Source organism: Myodes glareolus, chromosome 5 (genome assembly GCF_982192425.1).
Source record: "Myodes glareolus chromosome 5, mMyoGla1.1, whole genome shotgun sequence".
NCBI classification, from domain to species: Eukaryota; Metazoa; Chordata; class Mammalia; order Rodentia; family Cricetidae; genus Myodes; species Myodes glareolus.
The window spans coordinates 83,462,874-83,477,433 of NC_142030.1; the positions used below are offsets into that span (position 1 = coordinate 83,462,874).

Here is a 14,560-nt window from a genome sequence, read left to right on the forward strand (position 1 = left end):
GAACTCAAAGCAGCTCACAGAGTCTGAATCAACAACCAGTGACCAACATACACCCTCTACATATATGTAACTGATATTTAGCTTGGTCTACTTGTAGGACTCCTAACAGTATAAGGAGGGGCTGTCCCTAACATTTTGGCTGACTCTTGGGAACCCATTTTTCATACTGGTTGCCTTGCTCAGCCTTAATACAAGGGGAGGAGCTCAATTCTACTACAATTTGATATACCATGTTTTGTTGATACCCATGGGAGGCTTGTCCCTTGCAGAACAGAAACACGGGAGAAGATGTGTGAAGAGGAAATGGGAAGAGAGGGGGGAGGCAAAACTGTGATCAGAATGTAAAATAAATAAATACATTTAATTAAATAAAAGAATGAACTAAATAAGTGAAAAATTCACATTCAGGCAGGACCAACATTGATCCACTTACAAAGCAGAACTCTAATATCCGAATACCAGTTTTTATCAAGCCCTTCACTCTACCTAGAACCTACTTAGGACAGGGATGAGTTAACACTTTCCTTTCTTGTTTAGTTATTTTGTCTCATATTTAAATATATAGAGATCAATATAGAGTTAAAATGAGCATCAGCAGGTGAAGGTGGCATATTATGAAGAAGCAAGGCCACTAAGGGTAAAATGCCAAGTTAATCTACCCTGAACTAAAGTTCACCATTCCCAGTACAGCACCTTTCCACGTCATGTATTCCCATCCACAGAACTCCATGTTTCTCCCTCATGTATCCCCATCCACAGAACTGTACATTTCTCCCTCATGTATCCCCATCCAGATAATTTCAACTTTCTCCCTCATGTATCACCATTTACAGAACTTCACATTCTGTTTTATGTATTAGCATCTTCCCTAATATTCCTCATGTTATACGACAGAATTAATATTTTCAAATAGCAGAAAAGATTTCTGTCAAGTGCAATGATTTGTTAACAGTCAACAATTGTCTCCGTTTCACACACATTCATTCTGGGTTTTGATTCCAAAAACAATAAATAAATAAATAAATAAACCGGTTAAGAGAGAATTTCAATGCTTGTACAATCAAAATTTTCTTTAGATTTTCCTAACATCACAGACTTTTGAATATGCAATCTGCATGTCCTCAATATATTCAGCAGCTGGTTTGATGCAATTTGTATGTCTTTAATATACTCAGCAGTTGGTTTTGTTGATTTTTTAAAGAAGACATACACAGAGGAAAAAAGCACAGGGAAGAATATAAATGACACAGAATGCTACGTGTTAAAAGAATACTATACTGTTGTACAATTCCACAATCTCTCTAATGTATATATATAGGAAAATCCATAGTAGTTAAGAAATAAAATCAAAAGTCTTTGCTGCACAAAAGGTTTTTATTTATGATAAACCAAATTTATTCAATTAAAATTTTTATTGAGCTCTACATGTTTCTCTAATCCCATCCCTGCCTCTCCCCTCCCCTTCAACTCTTTCTCAAGGTCCCCATGCTGCCAATTTACTCAGGAGATCTTGTCTTTTTCTAAAGTTTCCTTGTAGATTAGATCTCTGTATGTCTGTCTTAGGGTCCTCATTGTTGTCTAGGTTCTCTGGGATTGTGAAACAAAATTCTTAACTAATCTGTTGATCTTACTAAGACAGTACTATACTGTGAAACATGGCCAATATGAAAGCATAGATTTATAAAATGGGTTTTAAGATTTATGAGAATTGAAAAAACAGAACTAATGCTTTGGATTTGTTGTCTTAAATACAGATAGAAAAACATTTGGACGCTAAATTGAGAGGTTTATTCTTTTTTCCTATATAGCATGGGAGAGGCTGATGAGAGAGGAATAGGAAAAGAAGAAGAAAAAAAAGGAAGAGAAGAAGTAGACGGAAAAAGACGGCAGAAAATAAAAAGAAAGAAACACAGTGGCCAAAAAAGAAGTACGTATAATGCAGAATCAAACTTTCTTTGACTAATCACATGAAAACTTGTCCTCTCCCTCCCTATCTCCGTTCTTCCATTCCTTCCTCTATTTCTCTGTGTGCCTGTTTCTCTTCTGACCACTCTCCTAACTTCTATATCTGAATTTAATTTCCCTAGAAAATGATGTTTTAAATAATGAACAAATCAACATACATCATTTTACAAAATGTTATTTTTATATGGGCTTTTATTACAAGCTCATATAAAAGATAAAATTTAGATTATTTAGAATATTTTCCACATTTATCCTGACACATAACAATGGTAACATTTAACAAAAAGAAATCTTAATTTTATTCTTGTTATCTTCAACTGTAAAGTTTTTTCTAATAAAAAAATTTTAATTTATGTTAGCTAATAATGTCTATTGCTTTATTTGAATAGACATATTTATAATTAAGAGCAATTGTGTTAAGCTTCTATATATATTTTGTCTTTTTATATTTCTTACTTTGTTTTTTAGCAAAACAAACCTTTCATAGTGAAATATTCTTCATATTTTTTATTTTCTTTTTGTGGTTTTGGAGTTATTGGATGGATAATAACATCCATTTAAAAATTCAGTCATACAATTATGATATGATTTTCTTTTAAAAGTCAGCCCCTTCACACTAATTCTACTGTTGACACTTGAGGGTTTGCATCACACTCATATTCAGTTAAGCTGCATCAGAAAGTCTAGATATTATTATGAAACCAACCTCTAATTAGACAAAATTGTGACACATTGATGCTTTTTGTAGCTGGTAGATTTGGGATGGATAATTTTATTCACTAATATCCTATTAATGTTTAAGATAAAATCATCTTAATTATCCTGAGAAAATTTAGATTTACTGTGGTGGCTACTGAATGAAATGATGATTTGGGAGTTTTTTCATGCATATTTCCATTTTCAATGTGTCATCCTCTTTTATTAAAAAAAAAGGTAAGATCTTTGAATAGAAATCCTATTGCTGTTTCTATATTCCAAAAATTTGGAATTACTGTAGAGATGGAGGAACACAGGCTTGTAAATCTTCCCTAATGATAATGCTTTGTGCTGTTTTAATTTAGCACTGGTTTTTCATTTTCCTCTCATTCTATTGCTCTAGTACTTGAATTTTATGTAAAAATCACTCTAGAGTTCATTATATTGTAATTTCCCTTCTTTCCTCTTAAAATTCTTATCCAATCACTTTAAAATAGGCTTTATTTTAACAACACAAAAAGTAATTATGACACAGGATATCAATGCAGGAACACTACTTTACTACTCTTGACACCTGGAAATCTATTGAGAATATGAAATCAGACACCCTTCTTTGAATCTCATGGCCCATATACATCAATATCAAAGGTGATACTGCCTTTGTGTCTATTGAGTGCTACTTGGTGCTGTTGCTTGCATTTTATTATTGGTCCCATAATACTGGTTGAGGAGTGAATGAATTCCTTATTATCATACTACTGCAAACAAATACCTTGATAAGATTCTCTGAACCCTAGGGTTGTATCAGACAGCTTCAGCTTATATAGATGCATATTACCACTCATGTGGTGTGAGAGGTCCTTCTGTCTATGGTTTTATTGGTTAATAAAGAAAGAACTGTTTTGAGCCTATGGCAGGGAAGAACAGAACTAGGTGGGGAAAGCTAGGCTGTATGCTTGGAGAAATAATGATGGAGTCAAAGAGAGAAGCCATGTAGCCTTGCTGGAGTTGGACTGAACTTTACCTGGTATGCCACAGCCACATGACAATACACAGATTACTAGAAATGGTTTAAATTCAGATGTAAGAGCTAACCAATAAGAAGCTAGAGCTAATGGGCCAAGCAGTGATTAAAATAATATAGTTTCTGTGTGATTATTTTGGGTCTGAGCAGGTGGGAATAAATAAATGACCTCCTCCCATATTGATGTTAACATTGCTTTCAGGGCAGTTCTCCATGCTAAGAACATTTTACCTGGCTTTTTTTTTTTTTTGCATTTTTGTTGTTAAGTCTTTCAAATCTACATTTGGTGTCTTTGTGATGAGTAAAAAGGAATGTGCCATCTTTCCATGTAGTACCAATGTTCTCTCCATGCACGAGACAGAAATTTCACCTTTCCAAATGGACCTCATTACTCTACATCTTCATGTAGTCTTTCTACATACATTCTTTGCAATTAAATTGCTGCAGATGTAGTTGGTTGAACTGAGAGGAAACTAATCTAGACTAGAAACAACTCTCAATGCAACATCTCAGATTCCTTTATAAGAAGAACAAATCACAGTAAGTAGCCTGAAATACTATGCTCACATTCCCAAAAAATGGACTATGGATATTTTCCTTTGTTTTTTTTTATTTTTTTATTTTTTAAAAAACAGGGGGAAGTGGTGCTTGAGAATTGTCTGTATTCTGTCAGTCATGTTTTAAATAAATGCTGATTGGCCAGGCAGGATGTGTAGGTGGGAAAACCAGACAGGAAGTGGAAATGATGCAAGGAGAGCAGGAGAATTCTGGGGAGGAAGAAGTTGATTCCTTCCACTCCTTCTCAGATCACCGAAGCAGCAGGATGTGAGCTGTCCCACTGAAAAAGGTACTGAGCCATATGGCTAACATAGATCAGAAAAATGGGTTAATCAAGATGTGAGAGTTAGCCAGTAAGAAGCCTGAGCTAATAGGCCAATCAGCATTATAACTTACGGAGTCCTGTGTGTGATGTTCTCTGGAACTAAACAATTGTGGGGACCTGGTGGGAGGACAGAGCAGGCCCTGGCCCCTCATGTTACAGAATGGCACCCACATGGATAACTGCATCCACAGGAAGTCTGAGAAAGCTTGGGAAAGACTAGATTAAAGCATTTTTGTTTTCAGCCGTAGCTGAAAAAAAGCTGGTTGTTTTAAAATGTCGGCTTTCTGGGCCCTACTGCCAGGGAAAACTCTGACTCTTTCAAGCAGGCAGTCCGGACTATGAAAACACTGTTGCAGCTTGCTTCCTGGCAAGGACCTTGAAACGCCTTAAGAGCTTTTGACTAATGTTTTCTCCACATTCCTTAGCAAATTAGAGACCCATGTGGTCAGAAAAAAGAGAGATATGCAGTAAAGAGAGATTCAAAGAAAAAACAAAACCTCTAAATGGTTTAAAGTCCTTAGAAATAAAAAAAAAGAGAGAAAGAGAGTAGTTGGGTGTGGTGGTACACACCTTTAATACCAGCACTGGGGAGGCAGAGACAGAAGGATCTCTGGGAGTTCAAGGATAGTCTGGTCTACAGAGGGAATTCCAGGACAAAGATATACAGAGAACCTGTCTCAACAAGCCAAAAGTTAAAAGTAAAAATAAAAGAAATAGAGGTTAAAATAAAGCCACATAAAGATGGAAAATACACAGAGAATCTTGATACTGTATGCTATTATGCTCTCTTGGAATTGTTTAAATGCTCAGGAAGGAGCAACAGCTGCTAAAAAATATTTGCTTATAAATGCTACAGAATTAATTCAAGAAGGGTATTTTGAAAATACCTTGGCTTCAAAATTGAAGTCAAAAGGTATGTTACTTTGGAGAAGAGATTTTGCTTTTGTTTCCACAGAAAATGAGAGGCTCTGGATTTATTCAGAGCTAAGAAAAATCATCTTTGACCAAGGGAGACCACCTGAGAAATCTCCAGTAGGAACAGATGGCCCAGATGTCTGAGTTCTTCATCCAGAACAGGTTCAAGGCTGCTGCCTGAGATGATCAAGACTCACAGGATACTTCAGTCAGGACTTGATCATAACTCTAAATTTTCTTTAGGTCTCCATAAGATTATCAGTGCCCCCACCCAGCAGGAAGTAGCCAGGAATACTATGCCCACATTCCCCAAAAATGGACTATGGATATTTTCCTTTTTTTTTTTTTTTTTTTTTTTTAAAGAGGGGGAAGTGGTGCAGGAGAATTGTCTGTATTCTGTCAATCATGTTTTAAATAAAATGCTGATTGGCCAGGCAGGAGGTGTAGGTGGGAAAATAAGACAGGAAGTGGAAATGATGGAAAAAGAGAGCAGGAGAATTCTGGGGAGGAGGAAGTTGATTTCTCCCACTCCTGCCCAGATCATCGAAGCAGCAGGATGTGAGCTGCCCCACTGAAAAAGATACTGAGCCACATGGCTAACATAGATCAGAAAAAAGGGTTAATCAAGATATGAGCGTTAGCTAATAAGTAGCCTGACCTAATGGGCCAATCAGCTTTATAACTTATAGAGATCGCATGTGTGATTTTTCTCTGGGACTAAATAGCTGGGAACGCTTGGGACAAGAAACCCAAATGAGCAAGGCCCCTCATTCTACATGTAGTCTTTCTACATACATTCTTTTGAATTAAATTGCTGCAGATGTAGATGGTTGAATTGAGAGGAAACTAATCTAGACTAGAAACAACTCTCAAAGCAACATCTCAGATTCCTTTATAAGAAGAACAAATCCTATAAACAGCAAAGGGTGGTGGGAGAGGATGTTCAAGTGAGGGAATGACTGGAGTTCCACCCCACAATTGATCTGTACCTAAAAACCTGTATCGAAAAACCTGTATCGAAAATCATAGCACACATATTGCACTGTGGAGTGTTGCTGAGTGTTTATCATGTTTATTTCAGGAGTGGCTCAGGTGGCTTTCACCAGGTATCCTGTTACATATTGCTATCAAAGAAAAGATAAAAATCTAAAATTCAAAGTACAGTGACTCCTAAGTGCTTACTGCTTTTGCATTCTGCTGAAGTAGATAAATCAACCACTTAAATCTCTATATTGTAAAAGAAAGAAAAAGCTAGATTGTTAGTCACTCAGCAAATGATTTCCAGTATATACAAGACTGATGAAAAACTAACAACTCCACTGATTCTTCCATCAGTGCTTGGGAGACAATTGGAGGTACTTAGTTTTCTTGCAGTACTTGTAGATACTTACATATGTGGTTATCACAACAAACACATCACAAATCAATAAAACAAGACTTTCTCTAGACACACCATCATATGCAGCATTGACTTGTTGGGCCTACTCTGTATTTCTTCAGTTTAACCAAAATAATTAATTTTTTTAAAAAATTTACATTTTAGGATTGGCAAAAGACTTGGCTCTAGAGGGGTTCCCAGGTGTCCAAGGGGATGTCCCCAGCTAGGTCCTTGGGCAGTAGAGGAGAGGATGCCTGAATGAGAATTGTCCCATAGCCACACTGATGAATATCTTGAATATCACTATAGAACCTTCATCCAGAAATGAATGAAGATAGAGACAAAGACCCACATTGGAGCACTGGCCTGAGCTCACAAGGTCCAGTTGAAGAGCAGAAAGAAGGAGAAGATGAGCAAGGAAGTCAGGACTGAGACTGGTTCGTGCACCAACTGAGGTGGTGTGACTGATCTAAGGAGAGTTCACCAAGGCCAGCTGGACTGGGACTGAATGAGCATGTGATCAAACCGAACTCTCTGAATGTGGCTGAAAATGGGGTCTGACTGAGTAGCCAATAATAATGGCACTGGGACTTGATACTACTGCCTATACTGTTTTTTGTGGGGGGTGGGCAATCCTAGTCTGTTTGGATGCACACCTTCAAAGGCCTGGATGGAGCAGGGAGAGCCTTGGACTTCCCACAGGGCAGGGTACCCTGCCCTCTCCTAGGACTGGAAAGGGAGGAGGGAAAGTGAGTAGGGGAATGGGGGGGAAATGGGAGAAGAGGAGAAGGGGAAATTTTTGAATGGTATTATTGATAGAGCAAAAGATAAAATAAAATAAAACGTTTGAATTAAAAAACTCCAATTTACCTTATTTAACATAGGAAAACAAAAGATGGAAAATTCAAGAAGTACTAAGACATATTTTGCAAACCTTAAACCATAAAGAGAATTTGCCAACCAATGCCTCACAATCAAAACTATGAGAAGATAAAAAAGTGGAAGATCATATGAATTTTAACTTTGCAAAACAGATTTCTCTAGATTATCAATAATCAATTTGATCTTGTCACAGTATAGCAATGAGATATACTCTCAAGATACTGAGCAGCTAAGGCAAGGCATATAATAATCAAAACACAAAACATACAGATTAAAGAAAGAATATTAAGAGCTGCAAAGGAAAAAGGTCAAGTAGCTTATAAAGGTAAACCTATCAGACTTACACCGGACTTCTCTATGGAAATCATGAAAGCTAGAAGGTCCTGGATAGAGGTACTGCAGAAACTAAGAGACCATGGATGCAAACCCAGACTACTATACCCAGCCAAGCTATCGTTCACTATCAATGGAGAAAACAAAATATTCCAGGATAAGAACAAATTTAAACAATTCGTAGCCACAAACCCAGCCTTACAGAAAGTAATAGAAGGAAAATCGCAACCCAAGGAATCCAACATTGCCAACACTGCCTACAATAACTCAGACATCAAGCGACCCTTCAAGAGCTTAACTGATAGAAGGGACACATACAAACTCTATTAAACAAACAAACAAAAAATAATAATAACCGGAGTCAACAACCACTGGTCATTAATATCACTTAATATTAATGGACTCAATTCACCTATAAAAAGGCACAGACTAAGAGATTGGATATGAAAACAGGATCCAAAATTCTGCTGTTTACAAGAAACACACCTCAACCACAAAGACAGACATCTACTCAGAGTAAAGGGTTGCGAAAACGTTTTTTAAGCAAACGGACCTAAGAAACAAGCAGGTGTGGCCATTCTAATTTCCAACAAAATTGACTTCAAACTAAAATCAATCAGAAGAGATGGAGATGGACATTTTATACTCATAACAAGAACAATTCATTAGGAGGAAATCTCAATCCTGAATATCTACGCCCCTAATATAAAGCCTCCTACTTATGTAAAAGAAACACTTCTAGAATTCAAGACAGTCATCAAACCACACACACTAATAGTAGGAGACTTCAACACTCCTCTCTCACCAATGGACAGGTCAATCAGACAGAAACCTAACAGAGAAATAAGAGAATTATTGGAGGTATTGAGTCAAATGGACCTAACAGACATGGATAGAACATTCCACCCAAATAGGAAAGAATACACCTTCTTCTCTGCAGCTCATGGAACTTTCTCGAAAATTGACCACATACTGGGTAACAAAGCAAACTTCCACAGATACAAAAAAATATTAGTAACCACCTGTGTCTTGTCAGACCACCATGGATTAAAGTTAGAGTTCAACAACAGTGCTACCCCCAGGAAGCCAAAAAATTCATGGAAGTTGAACAGTCAACTACTGAATCACCCCTGGGTCAAGGAAGAAATAAAGAAAGAAATTAAAGTCTTCCTTGAATTTAATAAAAATAAAGACACAACATACTCAAACCTATGGGACACTATGAAAGCAGTGCTAAGAGGAAAGTTCATAGCACGAAGTGCCCAATTAAAGAAAATGGAGAAAGCACACATTGGAGACTTAACAGCACACTTGAAAGCTCTCGGAAAAAAAGAAGCTGATTCACCCAGGAGGAGTAGAAGACTGGAAATAATCAAACTGAGGGCTGAAATCAACAAAATAGAAACACAGAAAACAATCCAAAGAATCAATGAATCAAAAAGCTGGTTCTTGGAGAAAATCAACAAGATCGACAAACCCCTATCCAAATTAATCAAATGGCAGAGAGAGAACATGCAAATTAATAAGATCAGAAATGAAAAGGGGGACATAACCACAGACACAGAGGAAATTCAGAGAATTATTAGATCTTACTATGAAAGTTTATATGCCACAAAGTTGGAAAATGTAAAAGAAATGAACATTTTTTTAGATAAGTACCATATACCAAAGTTGAACCAAGACCAGGTGACAATCTAAATAGACCTGTCAGTCGTGAAGAATTAGAAGCTGTTATTAAAAATCTCCCTACCAAAAAAAGCCCAGGACCAGATGGTTTCAGTGCAGAATTCTACCGGAACTTCCAGGAAGAGCTAATACCTATACTCCTTAATGTATTTCACAATATAGAAACAGAAGAATCATTGCCAAACTCTTTTTATGAAGCTACAGTTACCCTGATACCAAAACCACACAAAGACACAACCAAGAAAGAGAATTACAGACCAATCTCACTCATGAACAATGATGCAAAAATACTCAATAAAATACTTGGCAAACCGAATCCAAGAATACATTAGAAAAATTATCCATTATGATCAAGTGGGCTTCATCCCAGAGATGCAGGGTTGGTTCAACATACGCAAATCCATCAATGTAATCCATCATATAAATAAACTGAAAGAAAAAAAAACATTTGATCATTTCATTGGATGCTGAAAAAGCATTTGACAAAATTCAACACCCATTTATGATATAGGTGTTGGAGAGACTGGGGATACAAGGATCATACCTAAATATAATAAAAGCAATATACAGCAAGCCGACAGCTAACATCAAATTGAATGGAGAGAAACTCAAACCTTTCCATTAAAATCAGGAACACGACAAGGCTGTCCACTCTCACCATACCTCTTCAATATAGTGCTTGAAGTTCTAGCAATAGCAATAAGACAACATAAGGGGATCACGGGGATTTGAATTGGAAAGGATGAAATTAAACATTCGTTACTGGCAGACGATGTGATAGTGTACATAAGCGACCCCAAAGACTCTACCAAAGAACTCCTACAGTTGATAAACACCTTTAGTAAAGTGGCAGGATACAAGATCAACTCCAAAAAATCGGTAGCACTCCTATACACAAAGGATAAAGAAACAGAGAGGGAAATCAGAGAAACATCACCTTTCATGATAGCCACAAATAGCATAAAATATCTTGGGGTAACTCTAACCAAGGGAGTGAAAGACCTATTTGACAAGAACTTTAAGTCCTTGAAGAAAGAAATTGAGGAGGATACCAAAAATTGGAAAGACCTTCCCTGCTCTTGGATTGGGAGAATCAACATAGTAAAAATGGCAATTCTACCAAAAGTAATCTATAGATTCAATGCAATTCCCATCAAAATCCCATCAAACTTCTTCACAGACCTTGAGAGAACAATAATCAATTTTATATGGAAAAGCAAAAAACCCAGGATAGCCAAAACAATCTTATACAATAAAGGAACTTCTGGAGGCATTAACATCCCTGACTTCAAACTCTATTACAGAGCAACAGTATTGAAAACAGCTTGGTATTGGCATAACAACAGATAAGTCGACCTATGGAATTGAAGAGAAGACCCGGGTATTAACCCACAAACTTATGAACACCTGACTTTTGACAAGGGAGCTAAAGCTATACAATGGAAGAAGGATAGCATCTTTAACAAATGGTGCTGGCATAACTGGATGTCAACCTGTAGAAGAATGAAAGTAGATCCATATCTATCACCATGCACAAAACTCAGGTCCAAATGGATTAAAGACATCAACATTAATCCGTCCACTTTGAACCTGATAGAAGAGAAAGTGGGAAGTAGTCTACAAGATATAGGCACAGGAGACCACTTCCTAAGCAGAACCCCAGGAGCGCAGACAATAAGAGAAACAATAAATAAATGGGACCTACTGAAACTGAGAAGCTTCTGTAAAGCAAAGGACACTGTCAGTAAGACAAAAAGGCTACCTTCTGACTGGGAGAAGATCTTCACAAACCCCTCAACAGACAAAGGTCTGATCTCCAAAATATACAAAGAACTCAAGAAACTAGACACTAAAACTCTAATTAACCCAATTAAAAAATGGGGTACTGAACTGAACAGAGAATTCACAACAGATGAACTTCGAATCGCTAAAAAGCACTTAAGGTCATGTTCAACCTCCTTAGCGATCAGGGAAATGCAAATCAAAACAACTTTGAGATATCATCTTACACCTGTCAGAATAGCCAAACTCAAAAACACCAATGATAGCCTATGCTGGAGAGGATGTGGAATGAGGGGAACACTCATCCATTGTTGGTGGGAATGCAAACTTGTGCAGCCACTGTGGAAATCCGTGTGGCGGTTTCTCAGGAAACTGGGAGTCAACCTCCCTCAGGACCCAGCAATTCCACTCTTGGGAATATACCCAAGAGATGCCCTAACATAATACAAAAGCATTTGTTCAACTATGTTCATAGCAGCATTATTTGCAATAGTCAGAACCTGGAAACCACCTAGGTGCCCCTCAATAGAAGAATGGTTAAAAAAGGTGTGGAACATATACACATTAGAGTTTTACTCAGCGATAAAAAAACAATGACAGTTTGAATTTTGCATGCAAATGGATGGAAATAGAAAACGCTTTACTGAGTGAGGTAAGCCAGACCCAAAAAGAGGAATATGGTATGTATTCACTCATAAGTGGATTCTAACCATAATTAAAGGTCTTTGAGCCTATTATTCGTGATCCTAGAGAAGCTAAATAAGAAGGTGAACCTGATGAAAAATCATATAGCTATCCTTCTGGAGATTGGAAATTGACAAGAGTGCCAGGTAACCTCGGGTGCATGGGGGGTATGGGGGGGCTTTTGGAAGGGGATAGGGTTAGAGAGAAGGGAGTAGGGGAGGAATGGGGAAAGATGGGGGACTGGGATGGGGGGGGAGGGAGGAAGGATGGATATGGGATCAGGGAAGTATATACCTGAACTAAGGTAGTCATTTTAGGCTTTACAAGAGACTTGATTATAAAGGGGATCCCAGGTCCAAGGAGAGATCCCCAGATTGTTCTCTGGACAGAGGAGAGGGTGCCTGAACCGGCCTTGGCCCACAACCATACTGATGAATATTTTGCATATCACCATAGAACCCTCATCTGGCAATGGATGGAGATAGAGGCGGAGATCCATGTTTGAACACTGGACCTAGCTCCCTAGGTCCAAACGAGAGGCAGAAGGAAAGAGAACATGAGCAAAGAAGGCAAGAACAGAGAAAACCTTCATCCGATGCTGTACGGCGATACAGATGGAGACCCATATTGGAGCATCGCACTGAGCCCTCCACGGTCCAAATGAGGAGCAGAAGGATGAAGAAAATAAAAAAAAGAAATCAGGACCGCGAGGGATGCGAGCACCCACTGATACAAGGGGACTGATATAATGAGAGTTCACCAAGGTCAGTTGGACTGGGACTGAACGAGGACGTGATCCAACCAGATTCTCTGAATGTGGCCGGATTCTCTGAATGTGGCTGACCTGGAGCCTTTCTGAAAAGCCATTGACAATGACACTGGGACTTGCTTCCTCTGCATATACTGGATTTTGGCGATCCAGTCTGGATTCTCACCTTCCCTGGACCTGGAGGGAGGGGGGAGGAACTTGAACTTCCCACAGGGCAGGAAACCCTGACTACTCTTAGGGATGGAGAGGGAGGAGGAGAGTGAGTGGGGGCAGTGGGAGGGTGTTGGGAGGAGGGGCGGAAATGGAAACTTTTATAATTTAATAAAAAAAAAAGATACTGAGAAGCTAAGGCAAGGCATAGGTGACAGTATTGTGAACAACACATCGTTCAATGTACTGCGTTGATAGGTTTTTTTGGATGAATGCAATAAATTACAAGAGATAGTCAATGTTTTTTAATAAGAAGAATTTACATTATATGTTTCATCAACTTTTGGTAAAATCGATTAGGCTAAGTCGTGAAGTATACACTGTAGGAGTCAAAGAGGGGAAAGAACAAAACAGTAATTAAAAAAAATGAGTTTAGCATAAACTGAACACAGTAAAATCTGAAAGGGCACTATTAGAATCCAGAGATGTGGGCAAATCCCTCAAATTACCCTTCATTATTAAAAATCAAAAATGCACAATTCCTAGAAATTTGAAGATATTTTGATAATTATCAGAAAGATGGTCAGGGGAAACCAAGATATTAATCTCTAACAAGTCAAAGCTAATGCAAACTATGCGTTCAGCTAAGCAACCATTCTAGCTGCTATTAGCAGGGTTCAAAGACACCAAAGGGCTTAACAGAGTAAATTCTTAACTTAAATGAAGGCCAAAGAAACAACCTATGGAGATTTCAAACATGCTACCAGAAATATGAAAATCAGTTTTGAGGTTCTGAGGTATAGACCAACCTACAGATACATGGAACTCCATTGTTATATTGCATATGTATTTTGTAATAGTGAAGTAGAGGATAGGGAGAAGGTGCATGGGGTAAGAGCATTGCATTCAGAGTAATGTTCAGACCCCCAGCACCCAAGTAAAGAGCTGATTATGGGCACTGTCCTGAACTACAGTGTTATGGGAGACAGAGGCAGGAGGATTGTAAAGGCTTAGTGGTCATCCTTGAGAGGCTTTTCTTAGAATAAAGACAGAGAGTGATGGATAGAGTAGGGCATATGACGTCTCCTTGGCATCACTGGATCATTTGTTTCTCCTCCCAGTATGGGAAATTTATAATGATAAGTTACGTTGTGTGTGTTCTGTGTAACATTCAGAGAAAAAGACAGATTTCATGATTTTAAAATGTTGAAATAACAACATAAGTAAATATCCATTTTCCAAACTATAGCTGGTATTTTAGGATAAAATCCCAGGCTCCAGCAGGCTTACCATGCTTAGTTCAGCCACCTGCCCACAATATACCATTTAAAAAGATAAGTAATGATGAAAAGAGGAGAGCAGTTCATTCAATGTGACTACATTAGGAGGAAGAACTCAGGGATCAAAGGCTCC

General features: G+C 37.9%; 1 protein-coding gene across 1 annotated transcript in view; it reads right to left on the bottom strand.

Annotated features, from left to right (window-relative positions):
• Nucleotides 1-14,560, bottom strand: part of Kcnt2 (potassium sodium-activated channel subfamily T member 2) — a 411,713-nt gene that overhangs the window by 263,858 nt on the left and 133,295 nt on the right. The gene's annotated exons all lie outside the window — the stretch shown is intronic.